This window comes from Lissotriton vulgaris, chromosome 10, assembly GCF_964263255.1.
Source record: "Lissotriton vulgaris chromosome 10, aLisVul1.2, whole genome shotgun sequence".
Taxonomy (NCBI): Eukaryota; Metazoa; Chordata; class Amphibia; order Caudata; family Salamandridae; genus Lissotriton; species Lissotriton vulgaris.
In genome coordinates this window covers 344,990,897-345,002,389 of record NC_141698.1, presented here as the reverse complement: position 1 = coordinate 345,002,389, position 11,493 = coordinate 344,990,897, and the positions used below count along the sequence as shown (strand labels likewise).

Genomic DNA, 11,493 nt, shown 5'->3' with positions numbered 1-11,493 from the left:
CCTGACATAGAATTACTTTGGGGCACACATTTTTCATAAAAATGCGCAAACATGATTGGCACATACCGCCCCTCGACAACTCCCAACCCTTTGCACACAATTGACAGCATACCGAGGAATTATTTTCAATTTCCTACAATTCTCTGCTTCAAGAGAGCTTTCCTTCAAAATCGCAGTACGGATATTAAATTAAAAACACATGTCTACGTTGCTTATTAATTTAGACTAGAGTAATTTATCTTGAGTCTTTTACTAAACTGTTATTTGTCAATTAGGAATAAGCTTCAGTTGTGGTGTGTCCCCAGCGGAATTTTCCGGTAACTTTTCCCTTCGACGCAGCATAAATACTCAGAACTGGCGGTCCGCGTAGTCTTTCTTTTGTTTTGCTGATTACTAATTTCCACTTCCGGATTCTATGTCACCAGAGATCCTCTTTCCATTATGCTGACTGTTGCTACGGTGACATGTATACAAACCTGGCAGCAGCCGGCTGCCCGAGAAGGAGGGTGGGAAGGCTTGAGGGCGGCTGTCATATCTAAGCATATGTTGTCAGGCAAGTAAGTGCAATGCAGTATACTTTAATCATATTTTCACTTTACCCCGAGTAATGGGTTGATTCGAAGTGCTTGTGCGTCGCATGTAATTCAACTAGACTTTACCGGACCTGAGCAAAAACAAATGAAAGATAGCACAATAAAAGCAATGGACTTTATTTTTTTCAAATAGTACCAACGCACCATTAATATGTCATACAGATTTAACTACAAATACAGTTATTGTTACACATTCTTATTATGCATCATTAGGCAGACAAAGTTGCCGACTACACAATGGAAATGCGCGTAATTGTAAATTCGATGTTAAACTCATGTCTTATCTGTTGGTTCTCAGCTGTGAATCACGTCAGCTGTTTAATCGTGGAAGAGTCGTACTAGTTTCGAAAGACAGCGACCATATGGGAAATACGAGGAGGCATTTTATTTTTTAGGAGCAGTGGATCGTTTAAAAAGAGGGTGGCACACTCCAAATAAGGCGAGTTGACAGGCATGGATGGCGTCGCATCTATGCATCTCTATGTGATCCATATTATTTTTGCTGTATTTACTATCATTAATAACAGTATTCGCAAACACCAAAATCAGACTGATAACTAATTAAGAGGTTATGATGAAGTGATGTCTATTGATGCAAGCGCTAGTAAACGCAAGCGTTCCCAAATTATTCATTTACAGCACTCTCCAAAAATAATAGATAATAGCAAAAGATAATGCATATATCATAGACTTTCCGTCAAGAATAAGTAGTGTATTAAATACAAAAGATACACAAATGATAGACGGAATGCAGAACACATCAAAACATTCACCCCCAGTCAACATATCAGGGTTAAATCCATTGTTCTTTTCCACACCATGCCACCCCAGTTTAGACCCAGCCATAAGCAAATCATTCTTGATGTCAGACTTTTCCTTCCAGAATCTTCGGAACTGTGCTGTGATGCTAAAGGGGGTCCACCTCTCGACGGCCCCAAGTCTGGAATGTAATAACACACAGACATTTGGGATAGTCAAGCGAGGGAAGGAAGGGGTAGGGACTGCAAGGAGGGAGATATGTGGATGACACAGGAACACTGGGTCATCAGGAACACTACAGTTTTCTTATATGTATATGTATGACCTAGAAACTTTAAACATCATAATCAAAAACACAATACGGTTTGTATACCCTACCTGTAAAGGAAATAAAAGGTGCCTTATAAGTTGCCAGAAGAGAATAGGGGTGGATGTGAGGTTTTGTTGGAATACATGAGACTATGAATACAAGAGACAACAGTGTAAATCAATCTGATCCTTTTTCCTTATACTTTTGCTTATACGTAATAACTCCCCACACTTACTTAGACACACATGTAGGAACACATAAGGCTCAAACATTATAGGAGGTACACCTCAGCGTCGGATCTCTCTTCTGGCAAGAAGACAAAACAAAAGAACCTGATTCAAATGTAAGATCACTAGTACCAGTCAACACTGGAAAACACAGTTTGTGAAACTTTACTTCTGCCAAGGTGCCATGGAATTTGATCAATAAGACACAGCTTCTTTTTTGTTGAATCACAATAGAGCACTTTCAATGTCATGTTGTGTCTTTCACAAGCAACAATGTTATGACTCATATTGTAAAATCCGAAATATAGTCGTCTTGGTTATATACCCATGAACAAAGGTGTGAAAGTGCAGTTTTTAGCAACAGATAGTCTGGCGTCTATGAGGTATGACTTTTCCACGCTTGAGACAGTATACAGGTAGCCAGCAAACCAACTGGGAGGAAACAAGGAGCACAAAATACAGAGAGAATATTTCAAAGAACTCTTCCGCAAGAGACAGTGTAAAGCCCGGTCTCAGCCAACGGAAGAGTGCGTAAGATCAAAAGAACCAACAAGGTTCGGGTGGGGCCTGGAGCCTCCTCCGCAAGAGACCGCGGAATGCCGGTCTCAGCCAACAGAGGAGAAAGAACCACGGAGGGATAAGGAAGGGTCACAAGCCCCCTCTGACACACTCCCCAAAGAAATCCATGTGATGGAAATGTGCCGGCTGGAACTCCTACCCCACACCTCAAGGGAGTCTGAATGGTCCTCTCTGGACTGGAAACAAGCATCCTAGGACCGATTTCACTCCTCATCAGCCAGGCTAGCTTGAATCCAGTGGCACAGTGAGCCCGGGACTAACGTCTGGGCATACCAGGCGCACTTAGGTTGAGAAAGAAGCTGGGCACAAAAATGATGGGCGGAATGCAGAACAAATCAAAACATTCACCCCCAGTCAACAGATCTGGGTTAAATCCATTGTTCTTTTGCTCACTATCCTTATAGCTGGGTCTGAACTGGGGTGGCAAAGTGAGATAAAGAACGATGATAGATTCAACCCAGATCTGTGACTGGTGGGTGAGTGTCTGAAAAGTTTCAGCGCTCCGACCATCTTCTCCTTGTGTTTGCTTTGTTTGTCCTAAGTCGGCAAGGTATACCCAGACGTGGGTCCCTTGCTCACCTTGCCACTGGATTCAATCTAAGATGGCTAATGAGGGGTGTTACCCTCTAACCGGTTCCAGTATGCTTGTGTGTGGTCCAGGGAAGACCTGGCTTGGCAGTTCAGCTGTGCTATTCCCTTCAGGTACAGGGTCAAGACTGATTAGCATATAGCTGGCTCTGAACTATTACGCAGTGAGTAAAAGAACGATGTTGGATTCAACCCAGATCTGTGACTAGGGGTGAGTGTCTGAAAAGTTTCAGTGTTCCGTCCATCATCTCTTTCTGTTTGCTTTGTACGCCCTAAGTTAGCAGGGTAAGCCCAGACGTGGGTCCCTTGCTCACTTTGCCACTGAATTCAAGCTAGCCTGGCTGATGAGTGCTGTTATCCCGAAACTGGTCCCAGGATGCTTGTTTCCGGTCCAGAGAAGACCTGGCTTGGAAGTTTGAGCTGGACTGTTCCAATGAGGCACAGGGTCAAGACTGATTTGCATACAGCTGGGTCTGAACTTTGGTGGTGAAGTGAGCTAAAGAGGAGTTCGAGCAGAACTGTACCAATGAGGCACAGGGTCAAGACTGATTTGCATATAGCTAGGTCTGAACTGGGATGGCCAAGTGAGTTAAAGAACGATGCTTGATTCAACCCATATCTGTGACTGTGGGTGAGTTTCTAAAAAGTTTCAGTGCTCCGTGCATCATCTTCTGTTTGCTTTGTTATCCCTAAGTTCACGTGGTATGCCCAGACGTGGGTCCCTTGCTTAACTTGCCTCTGGATTCAAGCTAACCTGGCTAATGAGGGGTGTTATCCCAAAACTGGTCCCAGGATGCTTGTTTCCGGTCCAGAGAAGACCTGGCTTGGAAGTTTGTGCTGGACTGTTCCCATGAGGCACAGGGTCAAGACTGATTTGCATACAGCTGGGTCTGAACTTTGGTGGTGAAGTGAGCTAAAGAACGATGATGGATTTATCCCAGGTTTGTGACTGGGGGTCAGTGTCTGAAAAGTTTCACGGCTCTGTCCATCACCTTCTTGTGTTTGCTTTGTTCGACCTAAGTTGGCAGGATATGCCCAGAGATGGGTCCCTTGCTCACTTTGCCACAGTATTCAAGCTAGCCTGCTTGATTAGGGGTGTCACCATGAACCCAGCTCTAGGATGCTTGCTTCATGTCCAGGGAAGACCTGGCTTAGGAGTTCAGTCTGGACTGTACTCATTACGCACAGGGTCAAGACTGATTTGCGTATAGCTAGCTCTGAACTGGGGAGGCGAAGTGAGTGAAAGAACAATAATGGATTCAGCCCTGATCTGTGACTGGTATCCATCACCTCCTTCTGTTTGCTTTCTTTGCCCTTTGTTGGCAGGGTATGCCAGGCGTTGGTCCCTTGCTCGCTTTGCCACCAGATTCAAGCTAACCTTGCTGTTGAGGGTCTTGCCCTGAAAACCAGTCCCAGGATGCTTGTTTCCTGTCCAGAGAAGATCTGGCTTGGCAGATCGGGCTGGACTATTCCCATGAGGCACAGGGTCAAGACTGATTTGCATACAGCTGGGTCTGATTTGGGGTGGCGAACTGACCATTAAGAAAGATGATGGATTTAACCCAGATCTGTAACTGGGGTTGAGAGTATGAAAAGTTTCAGTGCTCCATCCATCAACTTATGTTTGCTTTGTTCGCCCTACATTTACAAGGTATGCCTAGACCTTGGTCCCTTGCTCACTTTGCCACTGGATTCAAGCTAGCCTGAATGATGAGGGTTGTTATCCCAAAACAGGCCCCAGGATGCTTGTTTCTGGTCCAGAGAAGACCTGGTTTGGAAGTTCGGGCTGGACTATTCCCATGACCTTCAGGGTCAAGACTGATTTGCATATAGGTGAGTTTGAACTGGGGTGGTTAAGTGAGCTAATGAACGATGATGGATTCAACCCAGATCTGTGACTGGGGATGAGTGTCTGAAAACTTTCAGCTCTCCGTCCATCATCTCCTTGTATTTGCTTTGTTCTTCCAAAGTTGGTAGGGTATGCCCATACTTGGGTCCCTTGCTCACTTTACCACTGGATTCAAAAAACCCTTGCTGATGAGGGTTCTTACCCCGATACCTGTTACAGGATGCTTATTTCAGGTCCAAGGAAGACCTGGCTTGGCAGTTCAAGCAGGACTGTTCCCATGAGGCACAGGGTCAAGACTGATTTGCATATAACTTGCTCTGAACTGGGGTGGCGAAGTGAGCGAAAGAACGATGATGGATTCAACCCGAATCTGTGACTGGGGATGAGTTTCTGAAAAGTTTCAGGGCTCCGTCTGTCACCTCCTTCTGTTTGCTTTGCTTGCTCTAAGTTGGCAGGGTATGCCCAGACGTGGGTATCTTGCTCAATTCAAGCTAGCATGGCTGATGATGGGTGTTACCCCGAAACTAGTCCTAGGATGCTTTTTTCCTGTCCAGCAAACAAATCTGACTTGGCATTTTGGGCTGGACTGTTCCCATGAGGCACAGGGTCAAGACTGACTTGCATATAGCTGGATCTGCACTGGCTGGGCGCAGTGAGCTTAAGAACAATGATGGATTCAATCCAGATCTGTGACTGGGGGTGAGTGTCTGAAAAGTTTCAGCGTTCCGGCTTTCATCTCCTTCTGTTTGCTTTGTTCGTCCTAAGTTGGCAGGGTAAGAACAGAGGTGGTCTCTTGCTCACTTTACCACTGGATTCAAGCTAGCCTGGCTAATGAGCTGTTTTGCCCTTAAACCGGTCCCATGATGCTTGTTTACGGTCCAGGGAAGACCTGGCTTGGCAGTTCGGAATGGACTGTTCTCGTGAGGCACAGGGTCAGGACTGATTTGCATATTGCTGGGTTTGAAGTGGGGTGGCAAAGTGAGATAAAGAATGATGATGGATTCCACCCAGATTTGTGACTGGGGGTGAGTCTTTGAAAAGTTTCAGCGCTCCGCTCATCATCTCTTTTTGTTTGCTGTGTATTAAATACAGTCAATAACGTCCCTATTCAAAACAATCCAAGTATTTATTGTTGCAGAACTCTGATACCCTTTTAAGCTATCATGTCCATGACACAGTATTAACTCTGTTTAGTAATCTGTAATTATTAATGCTGCCTTAACTACTTCTACTAATAATACTAAAACTTGTATTTCTTCTTTCACAGTTAATTAGATAGAAAGAATTAACATGAGAAATAGTCTAATTTAGTGTTTATTGATGCATCAATGGCATTAATTGCAGAGCAGCCGTTTTGCATCACTCTGCTAGGAATAATAATATATACAAAAGACCAGTGCATATGCTGCTGAAAAGTATTTCATTAGGAAAAATAAATATGGCTAAAACAAAGGTAATATATTTTATTATAAAATATATTATTGCATGGTTTCTAAGTCTGTGATTTAAGATATCCATGATTTGACAGCCTTATAGATGATGCACAGACTGTGAAATCTAGAAGACCATCAACACTTTGCCAGACCTTTCAACGAACATCAAGATCTCTGCAGAACAACCATATGTAGAATAGGCATTGGGAACTGGAAAAAGGAAAATATGAGACATCAAGCCTTTTTCTAATCCGTGCCTAGAATATGGAAAACTATTCAAATCCTACATACTACATTGTTTCTGCACTTCTGAAAGGTGCTTATCATTTGAATCAGTAGCTTGTCACCTCATAACCCCACCCCTTATTTTTAATCTCCGAATAGCCAAATTAGCTTCTTCCTGCTCTCTTGCTTTCGTTGCTTCCCATTAAATTTAGAAAGACTATTACACAGGTCATTGTCATCCTCCGCCTTTATTAGGAAAAATCTAGGTCAGCATTTTCTCCCACAAGAAGATCAGGCAGATTTATGACAGCTTCGAGACCCAAGACCCCACCACAACGCCTGCCACCACCGCACGCAACTACACCACACCCGAACAGATTGTGCTCAACTGGACTCCGCTCACAACAGATGACACACTGAAGATCATCCACTCAGGAGCCCCATTGGATCCTTGTCTGGACCACATCTTCCATAGAGTAACCACCTCCATCGCCCCCCAGCTTAGCCATTCCATTAACTGCTCCATCGAAACCACCACCTTCCCTGACGACTGGAAACACACCTAGATCAACCCCCTGCTGAAGAAACTGTCTGCCGACCCGACAGACCTTAAGAACTTCAGACCCATCTCCCTCCTCCCCTTCGCAGCCAAAGTTATCGAGAAGCCATCAACGCCCAACTATCCAAGTTCACTGAAGAGAACCATGTCCTGGACACTTCCCAATCCGGTTTCTGAAGCAACCACAGCACTGAGACTGCATTCCTCACCACCACCGACGACATCCAATCCCTCCTCGACTGGGACGAAACCACAGCCCTCATCCTATTGGACCTCTCGGTCGCCTTTGACACTGTCTCCCACTGCAACCTAATCACGAGACTCCACGACTCCAACATCCGACACAAAGGCACTGGACTGGATCCATTCCTTTGTGACCTACAGAATACAGCGAGTCAGACCACCCCCATTCCTCTCAGTACCTACAGAGATCAGATGCAGGGAGACCCATGCCTCCTCGCTGAGCCCCACCCTCTTCAACATCTACATGAATCCCCTTGCGGCCATTGTCAGAAGCCATGGACTCAATATTGTCTCCTAAGCCGACGACACCCTGCTGATCATCTCCCTCACCAACGAACCCACAGCCACCAGAATCAACTTTCACAACGGAATGAAGGAAGTTGCTACCTGGATGCAAGACAGTTGCCTCAAGCTCAACTTGGACAAGACCGAAGAACTCATCCTGGGACCCACCCCCTCAGCCTGAGGCGACTCCTGGTGGCCGGCTACACTAGGAACCCCTTGTGAGAAGTTGGCCCCTTAACTCTTTATGAGCACAGGAGCACAAGCGTTAAACAAAGAACACAGTATAACAAACAATAAGCTGCACAATTATGGATAGGCCGGGTGGCCACTCAAACCATATATTAAGAAAGTGGTATAAGTACCACGTCACGAACAGTGAACAGGCCTAGGGCCTTGGGAATCGCTGGGCCTACACTGGACTAATGAAGGTTAGGTCGGGAGAGGCCCACAGGATACGGGTGCAGAGTCTATAGGCAACCGCGGTTTCCATACAAGTCAATGGTGTGTAAAAATCAGAAAGTTATAGGTTTAGGAGACTTCCGACTGGACTAGAACTTAGCCACTTAAAACTAGGACACTAGAGGTGTAATCCCCTATGGGAGCACCGGAATTAGTTTGTTACCTCACCCACAGGAAGCGGGTGCATAGGTGCCAAAGAGTGTCGGGTTTCGTCGTGGAGTTCTATGGAGCCTGTAGATGAAGATGCTGCAGGCGGCCAGGAGAGAAGAGTCCGGTTGGATCCAAGGGTGGATCGAAGATGTAGACTACCTGAAAGCAGAGGGGACAATGTTCAAGTCACTAGCCAGTGACCAGCGAGGAACCAGGAAGGAACCAGGCGATGTCGGGTTGCAATCAGGTGATGTCGAGGTGTTTGTCTCCGCTGCCACGTGGACCAGGAAAGATCGAGGAGGTCCAGCTTGTGATCACGAGCTGTCCCACAAAGGCTCTTGCTGTTGGCTGTGTCGGTACTCGATTTGGAGTCACCAATCCATGGCAAAGGCAACCCACGCAGGATTCGAATATGTCTTGGCAATCGGACCAGGAAGGTCAGATCGAGGGCTCCTTTTCAGGGGAGTTGGGGCCAGTCTGGAGCAACCAGACCAGCAGTGTAGTTTCAGGATTTCGTCGTCACAGAGGTCACTAAGTCCTTAGCGCCGAGAAACCGCTAGGTAAAAGCGCGCTCTACAAATGTTTTTAAATTCAAATTCAACTAGCCAACGGGCAAGCGACCGGACAACACGTTGAGCATGAAAAGTGCAAAAGGGCCCCACGCAGCACTCGGAGAGTGTGGAGAGGTGATCTTTGGAGCACAGGCTGCTCGGGGCTGGGGCTTCTCAAACCCCAAAGCACAGCGTCGAGGGAGCCTCGGGGGCTGCACTGGAAACACTTCGTTGACTTTTCAAGATGGCCGGTCCCACGTCTCTCGTCGCCTCCACAGGTCTAAGTTTTGCTAGGACTGTGGATCGGGCTGTTGGAAGTCTGGGAGTCCAGGTCTTGTCGGTCTCTGGCGTTCAAGCTCCGGCGGGAGCAACGGCAAAGAAAGCCTCGTCACGCTGATGGTGCCTGCTTGCACAGGGTGGCCACTCCTTGACCACAAGGGAGATTCTTCAGTCTTCTACGTTGCGTAGGATATCGAAGGGTCCAGAGTTTTGTTTCAAAGTTTCAGTCAGGATTATCTAAATTGCATTGGCACAGCTCCTACCTTTATTCCAAATCAAGGGGCTGGATCACCTGCTAGGTCCCTCCTATGGGTGGGACCCAGGAAGGGGGTGGTTACACTCCTTTCCCTTTGTCCAGTTTCACACCAGATCTGGGGCTGGAGTGCCCCAGCACCGGTTTGAACTGGACTATGCATGGGGTGCCTTGTGCGCCCCAGGCAGTGTCTAGTTTCATTCAACCCTCCCTGCTACAATCCACTATCTCCTGTCTGGGGTGGTGTGACACCTCCCTGTGACAGGATACCATTTGTCCAGGCCTCCCCTGCCGGAGTTTCGGTCAGCAGCAGGAGGCCAGACTCGTGTCTGTGGCAGCAGCATCCATTTTGTGATGCTGAGGCTCTGGTTAGATTTAACCGCGTTTAAGCAAAGTAGCATGTCTTCTCCCTCTAGAAGGGTGGAATGCTACCCCCATTGCCAGAACTGGTGAGGGGGTAGTATTCCAAAGCGTATGACCTTACACGACATGTTTTGATAAAGCCAAACCAAAGTTAGCAAGTAACCACGAGGATTATAATGCACTTAAGAGTATATGGTATGGCAATATCCTGGAACAGCTAAGGGAGTTGGTCCCGACAGCTGTAGACAGGCTCAGCTCATGCTAGAGCACCATCTCACATAAAACCAAGCACTCTGCCTCCAGGATTGATAAGGCCTGCCATAGGAGTGACTTATAGGTGCATATGTATTCAGATATAGGTTTAGATATATGTACACTATATCCAAGCAAGGGGTGATTACACCACCTTGCCCCAGCTGAGTGATCAGCCAGTTGTGTCAGTTTGGATAGCCAGCCAGGGGTGGCAAAAGATATGCTGCAGCCCCTGGTAGACCTTGGATGCACCTATGCCCTGGGTACCTATAGTACACTGTACAGGGGCTGATAAGGTGACCCAATATCCAATTGGAGATGTACCTAGGGTACATGGAGTCCATTTTACAGAGAGACAGATAGCCTGGGGCCCTGATTAGCAGGGTCCCAGGCCAACTAAGTCGAAAACCAGCTAAACACTAGGCAAAAAATCTGGGGTAACCATAGTCAGGTATCCACCTTCCTACACAACCCCCTCCAAACGAAAGGAGATAAGGCTATCCTTGACCAGGTAAGCCTATATTGCCTAAGTGGCCATATAAGGAAGTACCTGCACTAGCATGGTTGCCCCCTGTCTCATGGTCCACTAAGCAATCCCTCACCCTAGGGGTATCAGAGGGTCTCCACCATAGGGAATCACTACCTGTGGTGTGTTTTGGCAAAGTAAAAGGCTGATGTGGGAATTGAGTATTGAAGTGAGGCTCCACTAATGTAGGGCTCAGCTTCCTCCAATCACTATCCACAATGGATGCCTTGCTGTCCATGACTGAGTTGCACTGTGCTCTCAGGGTCAACCCCTGTCTACCTAAAGCTGGAGGCTGGGTCCCTTTTGTTGGCTTACTGGAGGGACAGTTCAGGTTTGGGGCCTTTGGGTCCCAGGTTTGGCTGTGCCCAACAGAATCCATCTGGGGGAGGCTCCTAACTAAGTTTAAGGGAGTTCCCTCAGGAGTTTTTAACTTTTTCACCTTGCTAGGGCTGCTAGCTTTGGTGCCCCTAATCTGCTGATGGGGTGGTTCTTTTGGACAGGGGGCCCTTTGGGGTCCACCACTGGCCTCCCTGACCTCTACAGCCCTGGGCTGACTGAGGCAGGGTAGAGAGGGGCAGGTTACCTGCTCCAGACTGGGTCCCACCTGAGAAGGGTCCACTGACATCAGGGGCTCTGTCAGGCTAGGCCTAACCTACTCTGGGGCAGTTCCTTCACCAGGGGTAAGATCAGTTCCCTGAGGAGGCTGATCCTTTCCTAAAGTCTGGTGGGAGGGAGAATTCTCTTCCTCCTCAATGCTCTCTGTTTGTGTGGAGTGATCCATAGTTTCAGGCTTCACAACACATGAATCTGTTTGAGTTTGGGCTGTGGCCATCACAGCCCCTCCAACCTTTTCAGGAAGGGACTCAGTTTGGGTATGGGCTGTTACCATCACAGCCCTGCCAACCTATTCAGGGAAGGAATCTGCTTGAGATTGGGCTGAGACTGGCACAGCCCTCTTGACCTGTTCAGGGAGGACATCTTGGATTGGGACTGTGGCCATCACAGCCCCA

General features: G+C 47.2%; 1 protein-coding gene across 1 annotated transcript in view; it reads left to right on the top strand.

The window, feature by feature from the left end:
• The first annotated feature begins 429 nt into the window (after window positions 1–429).
• Window positions 430–11,493, top strand: part of KIF9 (kinesin family member 9) — an 818,529-nt gene continuing 807,465 nt past the window's right edge. Inside the window, exon 1 of the mRNA XM_086941121.1 lies at window positions 430–557. The gene's annotated coding sequence lies outside the window, so the exon portion shown is untranslated. The remainder of the gene's footprint in view (window positions 558–11,493) is intronic.